The sequence below is a fragment of the Adiantum capillus-veneris genome, chromosome 16 (genome assembly GCF_014529385.1).
Source record: "Adiantum capillus-veneris isolate H3 chromosome 16, ASM1452938v2, whole genome shotgun sequence".
Taxonomy (NCBI): Eukaryota; Viridiplantae; Streptophyta; class Polypodiopsida; order Polypodiales; family Pteridaceae; genus Adiantum; species Adiantum capillus-veneris.
Genome location: NC_140946.1, coordinates 38,751,930 through 38,766,503, shown reverse-complemented (window position 1 = coordinate 38,766,503; position 14,574 = coordinate 38,751,930). Strand labels below are relative to the sequence as shown.

Here is a 14,574-nt window from a genome sequence, read left to right as displayed (position 1 = left end):
AGTCGAATTTGAGAGGGTTTGATCATCTCAATCTCTCCCCCTCTACTTCCAACTTTATTATGCATTCAGCCCTCATATAGTGTTTTTTGTGGACTGTAGGTATAATTTGGATCCAACTTTATGGAGACAATGACACATGAGCATGGACTGTCACGAGGACGTGGCAATTGCTAACCTTAGTTGTTGGTTTCTTTCCAATGATTTTTATTTAATTTTTGGGACCCTCTTTTTGAAGTTGCAAATGGCCGGACATTGCGCGGCGAGTGTGGAACGGCCAACGACTGACAGTTTCACTCGCAGTCGGGAAGGGCAGGTCGCCACGAGATGGTCGGGCCAGTCGGCACTGGAATCCGAGCAATAAAAGGGTGTCTAGGCTCAGTTCAAAGTCATTTAGGCCCCTCGCGACACTTATAAGTCGGTGGGTACTAGGAAATTAACTCAAAAGAGGCATAAGTGACACATGGCGGCTCTAGATGCATTTGCCAAAAGCATCAACAAGAGGGGCCGCCCGTTTCAAGAGGGGGCTGATTTCAACTCATAAGAGTGCTACAGTGTGTGAGCAGTAGGTGTTAATGGAAATCTTGCCTTCTCCCTTGCTCTATGTAGCGGGACTATTTACTCTCGCGCATCTCTCTCTCCCCTTTGCACATATGGTAATGCCCCACTAGTTGGGCTTCTCATATGACTATGTACAGTTCTGGGGGTTTTATGCACGTTTGCCAAGGCAAGAGCCTTTTGTACAAGAACCGGATTAGCTAACTGTTAATCCCCTTCAAGTACACCCAGTTCCATCGCGAAGGAATGCGAAAACGGAGAGTTTTCTCGCGTGAAAACTCGTCCGATTTACAAGGGAGATGTCCCATTGCGTGCGGGAGCACCTGAGACATGCGTAGGCGAGCTCGCTCCGCTCAAAACGGTCCAAAACAGAGAATTCCAGCCTGCTATGTTTTTCTGCACCTGCTTTTTAGGGTTTCGCACCTAAACTGCAGGAATCGCCAGGGAAGCCTGGGAAAGGCTTTGGGATGTGTGTACAGGGCAATAGGCACCTAACAGTGGCAAAACAGAAAATTACAGCATGCTGAAATTGGCCTGCAACTCACTAGAAAGCTTCCATAACACAAGGGAAAGTGTCCTTAACGTGTACTTTTGACCTACAGGGATTTTTGCGCAATTATGCTGGCGAAATTGGGTCAAAAACCTGCAATTACAGCCCATGGACAGGTTTGGACAGTTTGATGAGGGTTAGGTGAAAACATTCGGATCGTTTATTTGTCAAGGGAGCCTCAAGAAAGCATTGGGTGCTTGTACAGAACAATTTAGAGAGATTTCCTGCAAGGAAGGCGTGCTCTCGAGTCAGATTGGTGACCTATGCAAGTTGTTTGGTGCTGAAATTTCAGGACGAAAAGAGACGATTTGCTGTTTTTCATTCATTTGGGATTGATTTCGGCTGTAGTGAGCTGATTTGAAAGGTTTCCCGTCATCCACCTCAACCTAGCCTATTCACATGCCCAAGTTCTCCTACACAATGGAGAGGGCTGATGATTTTGTGTAATGTGCAGCGGAAGTGATTTATACTTAAAACTCTCTCTCTCTCTCTCTCTCTCTCTCTCTCTCTCTCTCTCTCTCTCTCTCTCTCTGCTCGCGCAGCACCTCCCGCCAGCCATCGCCCACCTTGCACCATTCGTACCACTCGCCTCCTCAGCAATGCACCACGTGCCTCCAGACCACCCCTCGCCTTCAGCCCACCTCTCGCCCCTGCACACCTCTCGCCTTGTGCTGCATTGTGCTACAACTCCACCATCACAGCAGCCCAGAGACGGGAAGCCTAGGCCACCCCCATATCCATTAGCAGCTCAACATTCAAGGGGATGGGCTGTAAAGACTAGGCTTCCCGTGTGCTCAGCCTCGCCTCCTCGAGCTCGACCATGGCACCTCTTGACAGGAAAGAAGTGGAGGACATGATAGCCAAAGCTATCACACAGGCAAAGAAAGATGCGGACAAGGCAATGAACGCCGAAGTAAGGAGGATGACGGAAAAGATGAAGCAGATGGAGGATAACATCAAAGGCCTCACAGAAGAAAAGAAGGCCTGGAAGAAAGCATTCGAAGAACTCCGTGACACCTCCAACACGGAGATACACCGTATACAAGAAAGCATCAACCACCTCCGGATCTCCAGGGAAGAGGGGGAAATCTCGAGCTTCGAAGATATAGAAGTAGAGATCAAAAATAAATGGAAAGCAGACATCAAAGAAGAGATCCAGACAAAAATGGAGGCCAAACAATCGGGATGGGTGGAAGTAGTTAAAAAGAATATCAAGAAGGAGGTATGCGAGGAGGTTCACATGGGAGAGCACTTGAGGGTTCAGCTTACTCTCGAGGAGGAGCGATTGCGCCATATGAGGAAACACAATGTTAGGATCGCTGGCCTTAAAGAGGGACCTTCAGCAGAGGAGGATGCACAAGAGCTTTGTAGCCAACTAGGCTACAAAGAGACTATGCCTTTTACAAAGGCATGGCGAGCTGGCCGTGACACCACTCGAGCTCGCCCGTTGATCATGCAGTTACGAGGAGATGAGGACCGCACCACCTTTTTTCGCAAAAGGGTGCTCTTACGAGGCGTCCAGGGCGGCCATATCTTTATGGACGAGGACCTCACTAGGATGCAAATCGAGCACAGGAAATCATGCATGCCCAGGGTCCTTCAAGGACGGAAAGAAGGTAAAAAGGCCTTCTTTCGAGATGGTAGAATCTTCATCGACGGCCGCCCAATCTCATAGGGATTCGGGACCCATGAGACACATACACTAGCACAGGAGACACCACTCAGAGGGGCAGTCTGGAACTGCAATGGTTCTATATGGACACATCCGGAGCGCCTAGAAGAGATCATCAGTGAGGATGACTTTGTATGTTTTACGGAGACCCATGAGAGCCCAGAGAGAGGACTACCTATAGTCACAGGATTTCAGTGGGAGTCGACTTACAAGACCATCACCAGACAGAGTACAGCTCGGGGGTCAGGAGGGGTGCCCATACTATTCAGACAGAGCTTACACAACCGGATATAGGTGATGAGTAGAGACGAGGAGGCATGCTATATGTGGGTACGGCTAGAGCTCACCCACGAGAGAGGGCTATACATTGCCATAAGCTACTTTTCACCACATGGATCACGATATGCTATCCAGGACCCCTACTCTCGACTGTCGGAGGACATTTCTCACTACACATCACTCGGGGAAGTCCTCCTCATGGGGGACTTCAACCAAAGGACACAGAGCCGACAGTGTGAGATCTTAGATATGGAGAAGCCGGAGATCATGAGGGCACTTGATGCAGAGGACATGGGGGTGAGTAGAGTGTCTGCAGATGGGGGACAGGACAACACTGGATATGGCAGACACCTTCTTGAGCTTGGCAGCAGGCACCGTCTCGTTATTTATAGCGAGATGGCGAGGTGGCCAGATTCTGGGGGATTCACTTGCTTCCCACACAGTGGCGGAGAGAGCACAGTGGACTATTTGATGGGCTATACCCAGACAGCAGAGCTTATACACTCCTTCAACGTTGCACGCACACCGATAGGGGCGGATCATACTACATTCTCCCTTCTTGCTACACAGCTTGCTGACCCCCCCCCCCCCCCCCCCCCCCCCCCCCCCTCACACTTACACTACCATTTCTTTCACTCATGAGCTCACTCTTGTTTATATACATCACATGCATGAGCACTTTATACACTTAGACCCAACAGCACCTCTGGACACACTCACCACACACATTACATCCATCTTACACGAGTCAGCCACTCAAAGTTTCCCACATCGCATACACACACACCCTCCACACACTAGCACTATGCCACAAAACAGGTGGTACGACGACGAATGTCGAGATCTACACAGACACCTACGTATATTGGAGATCAGAGGGGAGATTACACATCGCCATGCTCAGCACAAGATGCAGACACTTACCAGTCGTAAAAGACGGGAGTGGGAGGAGCACCAGTATTGGGACATCTATCATTTACTCATGAGCCAGGATAGTGCTGAGGCATGGCGCCGGATCAGACCTCCCAGGCCATCCACTCCTATTCAGGACCCAGCAACATGGCACAGATATGCTGAGAGCTTATACGAGATCCCAGGACAGCCACCCATACCTACGCCATCGGCTACCCGACCCACATCATCTACTTTCTTCACCACCCACATGGTGAAGAAAGCTATATCCCACCTACAGCATGGGAGGGCTAGAGACAAAGCATCTTATATATGGCTGTGACGCATTGGCACCACTCATTGCCCACCTCTTCAATCGCGCGCTTTCAGAGGGATTCCCAAAGTCGTGGACAGAGCACACCATCGTGCCTATCCACAAATCTGGGGATGCCATGGATCCTAGCACATATCGCACTATCATGATTGGTCCTATACTGGCCAAACTATATGGCGCGGTTTTAGAGGAGGAGCTCAGTTCTCTAGCAGAGGGAGGAGAGGGCATGAGGACACCAGGACAAGCAGGCTTCCGCCGAGCTTTCTCTACTATTGATCATATCTTCACCCTTCGTTGTCTGATCGACCAGACACAGGTGAGGAAGAGGAGATTATATTGCTGCTTCGTGGACTTCCGCAAAGCATTTGACACAGTACCTAGAGAGAGACTTTTCAGACGCCTGGCTACGCTTGGGATTGGAGAGGAGATGACATGGGGGATCTATGCATTGTATGAGCATGTATCTGGCAGAGTGAGATGCCCGGGTGGATTATCTGACACCCTTGTGAGCACTATTGGTGTGGAACAAGGTTGCCCTCTATCACCTACACTCTTTGGTCTATACATTGACGAGATTGTAGACTTCATCTTGCATAGGGGTGGAGAGGGTGTGGATTTGCAGGGACTATTGTACACATACTCTTATATGCAGATGATATTGTCCTGATGTCAGAGACGGCAGAGGGACTACAGCTACATTTGCAGGCCCTGGATGATTTCTGCTCACAGAGAGGACTCACGGTGAACCTTGGCAAGTCCAAGGTTCTCATATTTCATACATCGGCTCAGATTCCCGACAGAGTAGATTCACAGTAGCTGGAGGGGATATAGAGGTGACAGGCTCATATGTATATCTGGGGGTTACACTCACCGCAGCATCAGGGACCTTCTCCATGACACGGGCAGCCAGAGATAGACTTACCAGAGGATACGCATCACTAGCTATGATGGAGAGACAGTGCCACCAAGTCCACTTCCAGGAGCCCCGGACGAAGGGGTGGCTCTTTGACACACTGGTCACACCTGCACTCATGTATGCCTCGGCCATTTGGGGCCCAGGACTCGCAGACTCAATATGGACATAGATAGAGAGGCCACAGATTATTATGATCTCCAGGATGATTCGCAGCAAGCCATCAGTTCCACACGACATTATTAGAGCTGAGCTGGCTGCACCACCGATGTTAGTAGAGGCACTCTTTCAAACTGTTTGCCTTCTTCACAGATTCGAAGATATGGATCCAGATAGGATCTCTCATAGAGCCTTCATTGCATCTAGAGAGATGGCACACGCAGGGGACACTAGCTCATGGTATGCCCAGACAGGAGATTGGCTAGCTCAGCACGGTTTTGATATCGATAGACTACCACCACTCCAGTATGACACCTAGGCCCCGACCTATTCTCTCTCACGCTCTGAGAGGAATAGGGTCATCAGACAGGAGATATGGCATACATATATTCAGAGGACATGGCGCAGGCCCACAGACACCCTACCTCCGAAAATGCTATATTACTATGAGCATTTTCTGAGGTTTTCAGAGCAGGGACTCATTGAGATTCCATTATACATGCAGGAGTACATGCCACACCGACTTCGGGTCAGCATTGGCCAGCTACGAGTGTCATCACATCAGCTAGAGATTGAGAGTGGCAAAGCCAGAGGCATACCACGAGAGGAGCGTACATGCCGGATCTGCCAGACAGAGGTGGAGAGTGAGGAGCATTTTGTCATGAGATGCCCAGCATATACAGAGCTGAGAGAAAGATATTGCATTGGAGACTCATTACAGAGCCAGAGGCATACCACAAGAGGAGCGTACATGCCGGATCTGCCAGACAGAGGTGGAGAGTGAGGAGCATTTTGTCATGAGATGCCCAGCATATACAGAGCTGAGAGAGAGATATGGCATTGGAGACTCATTACAGCAACATATGATAGGCCGAGAGCAGAGGAGGTTTGGCCAGTTCCCGGTTGCGGCTTTAGAGGTTCGAGAGCAGTTGTTACAGCCACGCCAAAGTCAGGATAGGAGGACACAGACTACCATCACACAGTTTTTCCGACGAGCAGGTCCAGACCCCCCCACACTACCTACACAGAGTAGAGGGCTTACCCTTCCACAAAGTCCCTGGTTTTGGAGGCATTTTCACAAAGTGTGATAAATCTGCAAGGCTAAAATTCGCATAAGGATTTTGCATTACATTGTACTAAACCAATAGAATTTCAAGCCATCATTGACGGGTATGCACTGTAGAGAGAGAGAGAGAGAGAGAGAGAGAGAGAGAGAGAGAGAGAGAGAGAGATGAAATGAAATGAAATGTTATATTAACGTCTTCAAAAGGCTAGAGTGACCTATGAGACCAAACTAATACAAAAGTGGTGAATCTGTTACAATGTCTGGGTACCTTAGTACTAAAGTACTAAGTGTGAAAAGTGTGAAAGTGTGTGAATAAATGCGAAAAACTAAATACAAAGTATTAGATAAACTTCTTAGGAGCATTCTGGGTGTCTGGCTAGAATGCTTCTAATCCTTTGTTGTAGTCTCCTCGGATGAAGTGTGCTTCTGCATCTCGGTCGTGGTCGTCTCGATTTCCTAAGCTCAATCGCCCTGTCAATGAGGGTGCCTTTGGTATGAATGTGGGTACTCCTTTGTGCTCGCTGCTGGCCTCTTGCTTCTCTTTCCATTCCTGCTTCTCTCGATCCGAAGAAATCTGTGATCTGCCTCTGAGGCTGTAGTGCTCTTTGTCTTCTCATTAGATTATCCCTATGCCGATGTTCCAGTAGGTACAGGCCTAAGCATCTTTGATCCTGGTATTGCATGACTCTATCTAGAGGTCCAAAGCCTTCTTTAAATAGGCAATGGAAACGCCCACGTATCTCATAGTATACGGTGCAATGGCATATGTAGTGTAATTCTGTCTCCGGCTCCATTCCGCATAACTTGCAAATTCTGCTCTCAGGTGGGATTCCCCTAAATCTGCCAAATTCAATTTCCAGCTGGTGTGAGCACGTACGAATCTGACCAATAGCACATCTCAAACCATGAGACAGGTGGGTATCCATGTAGCTCGGGCGAATCACAAAACCATCTTCAGATAGCTGTAGGAAGTTTTCTTTGTAGTCGGCCATCTTCGTGCCCAATTCTTGTGTAGGGTCTACCCATGTCCTCTTAGTGTCCAACTGTATAAGATCCTAGCGGATGATTTTATTAATCTCCGTTCGTGTGATTGCTAGTGATGGAGCCTTAAGAGAGTATTGGAAGGCGGGTAATCTTTCCATACTGAACCCGTGTCTCTGAAACCACGAGGACAGTTGCTCATACCAGCATGATGTATCTCCTTTCATTGCTAATTGTCGAGAGGATTCGAGGGCCAATCGGCAATTATTTGTATCCCACAAACCATATATATATATATATATATATATATATATATATATATATATATATATATATATATATAGAGAGAGAGAGAGAGAGAGAGAGAGAGAGAGAGATGAAATGAAATGAAATGTTATATTAACGTCTTCAAAAGGCCAAAGTGACCTATGAGACCAAAAAGTTACAATGCGGTGTATCTGATACAAAGTCAGATTAACAAAATAAATTAAACTAGGATAACAGAATATAAATACTGCGGGATCCTAAACTAAGCAGTACAATGTGAAGACAGTATGGGAGGGGAGTAGAGATCCATCTTCATCTGCACTCTGGACGACGAAAGAATATGGCTCGAGTCCTTTGTTGTAGCCTCCTTCGAAACTGTGTAGCTCCTCTTCTCCATCGGGGTCGTCTAGATCTCCCTAGCTCCAATGCTCGGTCTATGAGAATGCCATTAGTGCGGGTAGACCTCTCCACAGTTGGCTGCTCCTTTGTCTGTTCTTCTGGGTGTACAATATCTAGTGTAAAGAAATCTGTGATCTGTCTCTGGGGTCTCTCTCTTCAGCTCTCCTCATTAAAGTTTCTCTATGCCTGTGTAACTCAAGTAGATATAGCCCAAGACATCTTTGATCCTCATAACTCATGACCCTAGATAGAGGCCCAAAACCTTCTCTGAATAGACAATGAAAATAGCCTCGTATCTCATAGTACACTGTGCAATGACATATGTAATGTACTTCTGTCTCTGGCTCTAGATGGCATAAGCGACATATCCTGCTATTTGCTGGTGTCCCTCTGAATCTGCCAGTCTCAATCTCGAGCTGATGTGAGGACGTGCGTATCTGGCCAATGGCACAACGCAAACCATGAGAAAGATGCGTGTCCATATAGCTAGGTCGAATCACAAACCCATCCCCCGTGAGGTGGAGAAGATGCTCTCTATAGAAAGCCATCTTTGTGCCCAACTCCTGTAACGGCTCTATCCATGTCCTCGTGTCCAACTGGATCAGATCCTGACGAATAAGTCTATTAATCTCTACCCGTGGCAGAGACCTCAAGGGTGCATGTAGAGAGTATTGAAAAGGAGGCAACTTGTCCATGGTGAAACCATGTGTTTGAAACCATGATGCCATCTGTGCATACCAACATGATGTATCCCCATTAAGAGCTAATTGTCTGGAGGACTCTAGAGCCACCCTGGCATATCTGTCTCTGGTAGTATGCCACAGACTGTGTACAAAGGAGACTGATCTAGTAAGCGCCTCAATCTCCATAGGGGGGGCAGCTAATTCCGCTCGAATGATATCATGCGATACGGAAGCCTTGGCTCTAATCAGCCGAGAGATCATAGATACCAGGGGCTTCTCCATACGCCTCCAGCCATCCTGGCCTATAGAAGGTCACCAAACCTGCACCTCATATAACATAGTAGAGGCAACCAAAGTATCAAAGAGCCATAACTTTGTCCTAGGTTCGTGGAACTGAACCTGCGAACACATCCTCTCCATTCCTCCCAGAGCCGCACCAGCTCTAGATGGTCTAGTCTTTGCTGCTCTTCTCAAAGAAAATCTCGGCCCAGTAAAGACTACCCCCAGGTAAGTGTATGCATCTATATACTCCACAATCTCCTAACCATATTTGAAAGTAGGTACTAATCTCCTGACCCATTACGGTGTGGTGTTAAACACCATAACCTTGGTTTTACCTAGGTTTACACATAGTCTACTATCCTCTGCAAAACTGCGTAGTGCATCCAAATGTCGTTGCATACCTTCTGGTGAGTCAGATATCAGCACAATATCATCAGCATATAGCAACAATGGGATCCACGTCCCTTCCAGCTGGGCACCCCTGTCACCCTCTCTGTCAATGTAATCAGACACCTCATCAACATACATACCAAATAGAGTGGGAGACAATGGGCAGCCCTGTTTCACTCCAATAGTAGAGTGAACTAAATCAGATACCCCTTCCGGAGTGCGTACATGTCCCACCACTGATCTGTACAAAGCCATAATCCCCCAAATCACCTCTATGGGCACCCCCATCTCCTGTAGTTTGCACATCAATCGAGCTCTTGGTACCATGTCAAATGCTTTGCGAAAAATTAAAATCCACAAAGCTACAATAGATCCGTCTCCCATGTGCTCTGCCCTCCTCAATGATGGCCCTGAGTGTCAGAATATGATTAAGAGTGGAGAAACCCCTCCTGAAGCCGGCTTGACCCTTTGCTCGTACACCCTCGCCCTATGCCCAATTACTCAAGTGTTGCTCCAGTATAGATGCATACAACCGTGCCAATGTGTGTCCAACCATAATAGTGCGGTAGTTCCCAGGCTCTGTAGGGTCACCAGCCTTGAAGATGGGCACAATATTAGACAACCTCCAAGTCTCAGGTAATCCCTCACACATGGCATGAGAGAGAGAGAGAGAGAGAGAGAGAGAGAGAGAGAGAGTCATCATGCTTCGGTATCTCATTGGATAGCTAAAGCTGATCGAATAAATAAAGCCTTCCTCGCCGCGCACAAAGAGCGCCCTCCTGGCACCACCCTCCGGACTTTGTGCGATGCTTAGGGGACACTTCATATGCATCCTGATGTTATTCTTGATATGTCTGCAGATTATTTTGAGGCATTGTTCACTGCTGATGTATGCACTACTGAGGTTTTACTTGCCCGTGAGCAGATCTGGCATCACACCCGACGCCGTTGTACAGATACTATGGCCGACATCTTGTTGGCACCCTTCACACTTGCAGAGCTTCATGCTGCTATCGAGAGTCTCGATCCATCCTCCTGTCCAGGAGAGGATGGCCTCACTAGAGCTTTCTTTTTGACTTATTGGGATGTATTGCATATACCACTGCTTCGCGGTTGTCAGGACATCTTTGCATCAGGATATATGCATCCGGATCTTTGCTCAGGTCTAATATCTCTTATTCCGAAAGGGGGTGATACCACTCAACTCCGCCAGTGGAGACCTATTATCCTACTCCCTTCGGTCTATAAGATATTAGCGTTATTGATCAGCCATCGCTTGCGACCGTTCTTACAAGATATTATTCATACTTCTCAGACAGGCTTTGTCATGGATCGTTGCATACTGGATAATATCTTCACTTTTTATGAGGCAATAGAGTGGGCCAGATCATCTTCTGAACCTCTCGCTTTTTTCATTCTTGACTTCGAGAAAGCATACGATCGTGTTGAGTGGGACTTTCTCGAAGGATCACTAGCCAGGATGGGTTTCCCCTCGCGATGGATAGTAGGCATTTCTGCTCTCTTCAGGACTGCCAGCAGTGCTATTACTATTGGTGGTCGTGTCAGTCGCAGTTTTGAGCTCTCTCGATCTGTACGACAAGGATGTCCTTTAGCAGCATATCTGTATCTGTTTGTTGGAGAGACTATGTCAGATTTTCTTCGTGCTCAGAGTCATGCATTTCGTGGCTTGACCATGCCCGTACCTTCAGCTCCGGACCTTATCGATCAGGAGTTCGCTGATGACACTATGCTGATGTTGCACTATCTGCTAGCAGTGCTTGATGCCATGCGGGAGGCCTTGGGGGTTTTTTGCATTGCCAGTGGTGCACGTATTAACTGGCATAAATCCTATGGGTTACTGGTTGGCAGTGATGATGTTAGGGAATAAAGGCCTAAGTGCCTTGTACTTATAACTTATAAGTTAAAAAGACTTATAAGTGAGGGGGCCCAAGTGTGAATGGCCCCCTAGTCACTTACTCATATACTCAAATGTGAAGCCCAAAAGAATAATAGCGTGACTTCTCCCAAATTCAACGAGCTCTCTCTCTCTCTCTCACGTTTTCTCTGCGTGTGCTCTTTCTGCGCCAATCTCCTCTTCTCCTTCACTCTCATGGCATAGGACAGCAAGTGGGCTCTCTCTCCTGCTCCCCCACACATGGTATCAGAGCTTTAGGGTTTCCAAGAGAGCCATCTTCGCAACACAGATCAGAATTCTGTTCTTGCTCGCTGCGGGAAGGATATTCAACCGTTTTCGATCAACTCTGTCGCGAAGGGATCCTCTCACCGTGTAGAATCGACCTCCGGTGACAGTTTCCCCAAAATTAGGGTTTCAAAAACTGGCGAACAGCAACCTATTTCTGCTGAAATTGACCAATTTCGGGGTCAATTTGATGCAATTTCATTAGGGCAAGTCTCACAGGTCAATTTTACAGGTGTTTCCACCAACGAGGTTCTGAAAATTCAGCAAAACAGGTGTTTACAGGTCTGATTTTTGCCCTAAAACAGGGAATTTCAGCAAGCAAATGATGTATACACCTTGTGGAAACCTTTGGTAAGGGTTTGGCAGTGAATGTACGCCATTTTGGGGTGATTTCGCGTGAAATTTACTCGCTGTTTTTCTGTAACAGCAAGCTGTTTTTTGCCCGATTGCGCACATTTGGGCGTGTTTAGGTCGGCAAAACAGGGTTTCAGTGTTTGCAATCACTCAGAATGGCTTCTAGCAGTGAAAGTGGCAATTTGTTGCACATTCGCAAGCTTGAAGGTGCCCATAACTTTGCTATATGGAAGAAGCAATGTTATAATGTGATGTTGCAGAAGAAACAGGCGAAACCTATTAAGTTACAGGGTGTGAAACCGGTTGATATGGAGGTTGAAGAATGGGAAGAAGTGGACGAGTTGGCTCGCTCCACGATCATGCTTTCGGTGTCTAACAATTTACTCTTCAATGTAGAGAATGAGCAGACAGCATGGGGCATGTGGAAGCGTTTAAACGAGTTGTATGCACAGCAGAGTGCTGCCACTAAAGTGTATTGGCTTAAGAAGCTTATGGATCTCCGCATGAAAGAGGGCACGCACATGTCAGTGCACCTCAATGAATTCAATTCTATTTTCAGCCAACTGACAGAGCTGAAATTCACGATTGATGAGGAGTTCAAAGCTACTTTTCTGCTATGCACATTGCCCGAGAGTTGGGATGTATTCCGGACAGCTCTTAGTAACTCAAGTGCGTCACTTAAGTATGCAGATGTAGAGAGTTCTCTCTTGATGGAAGAGATGAACAGGAAGAACACCACAGGTGGGTCTTCTAATGCATTGCACTTGAGAGGCAGGTCTCAACACAGGGAGAAATCTGACAGTAAGGACAGGGCACGCAGCAAATCTCGTAGGAAAGATGTTGTGTCATCATTGTGGAAAGAAAGGGCATTATAAACGGGAATGCTATGAGTGGAAGAAAGAGAAGAACAAGGGTGCTGAAACTGATGCAAAGGACAAGGGAAATGCCAAGAAGAGCACTGTGTTGATTGAGGAAATCAATGTTGCTAGTAGTTGTGACAGTGACAGCAGCACTGATGTACTCAATGCCTCTTCTGTGGATGCACATACCCTTGCTATGGGTTCTGATGTGGACATGCATACTTGGATTCTTGATTCAGGTGCGTCCTTTCATGTAACACCTCATAGGGATTGGTTTACACAGTACTCAGGTGAGGTGCAGGGCACTGTTTATTTGGGAGACAACTATGCATGTGACATTGCAGGTATTGGCAGTGTCCAGTTTTCTTTTGCTGATGGTATGACTTTTGTTTTGCACAAAGTGCGTCATGTGCCACAACTCAAGAAGAGTTTGATTAGTACAGGGCAGCTAGATGATGCAGGCTATCACACCACTTTTGGTGATAGTAAGTGGAAAATTTGTAAAGGGGCCCGGATTGTAGCCAAGGGTTGTAAATCGGACACTTTGTATCCTTTGCATGTATCTAGTGTGCGTGACCATGTTGTCGCCGTAACCGAGCAGCCAAGTGTCTCTTTGTGGCATGGCCGATTGGGACACATGAGTAAAAGAGGAATGGAAACTCTGTCTCGTTGTGGTTATTTGCCGTGTTTGAGGTATGCTGATTTTTCTCATTGTGAGCACTGTATTTATGGTAAGCACAGTCAAACACCGCACAAAAGGTCACTTTCTTTGAAGTCTGACAGGTTAGACTTAGTGCATTCCGATGTATGTGAAATGCCACAGTTGTCCTTAGGGGGAAAGAAATATTTTGTCTCGTTTATCGATGATGCTACACGTAAGGTGTGGGTGTATCCAATACGTGCTAAAAGCGATGTTTTGGATACTTTCAAGAAGTTTCTTGCGTTTGTTGAGAATCAAACTGACAAGAAGCTTAGGTCTTTGCGCTCAGACAATGGGGGGGAGTATGTATCAAAAGCATTTATTAACTTTTGTGCTACTAAAGGTATTAAAAGAGAGCTCACGGCTCCTTTTAATCCCTCTCAGAATGGAGTTGCAGAAAGATTGAACCGGACTATCCAAGAGAAAGTTCGGAGTATGCTGTCACATGCTGCATTACCTCATGGTTTTTGGGCAGAAGCTGTGCAAACAGCTATTCACTTGATTAATCGCTCACCTAGCAAGGCTTTGGGTGGAAAGGTGCCTGAGGAGGTGTGGTCTGGCAAGCCACCCTCATATGCACATTTAAGAGTGTTTGGTTGTGAGGCCTATGTTCACATCCGGAGTGAACTGCGCACCAAACTAGAACCAAAGTCTCATAAATGCATTTTCCTAGGATATGGTGAGGATGGTGAAATGGGGTATAGATTATGGGATCCCGCATTACGGAAAATCATACGCAGCAATGATGTCATCTTCAATGAGAATTGCATGCACAAACAGCCCACAAAGGTCGAGGAAGTGCGCCGGGTTGTTTTTCGTGAAGATGTTACATATGGACAGCCAAGAAGGCCCAATGTTCAGCAGCCTTTACATGCTGAAAATGGTGCTGAAAATCAGCCATTAGCTGCTGAAAATCAGCCCCAACAAGTTGCCATTGATGCACCACAGGTAGGGGAACAGGTTGATGCTCCTAGACCGCCCGTTGTTGCGATGCAACCGGCTGAACAGCCTGCTGTTTTTGATGGTTTACAGGCTGAAA

General features: G+C 47.1%; 1 protein-coding gene and 1 pseudogene across 2 annotated transcripts in view; one reads left to right on the top strand and one right to left on the bottom strand.

Moving 5' to 3' along the window:
• Positions 1-14,574, bottom strand: part of LOC147438878 (3-oxoacyl-[acyl-carrier-protein] reductase 4-like) — a 74,182-nt gene that overhangs the window by 28,609 nt on the left and 30,999 nt on the right. The window lies entirely within an intron of this gene.
• On the top strand, positions 4,378-6,441 carry LOC147438879 (uncharacterized; annotated as a pseudogene).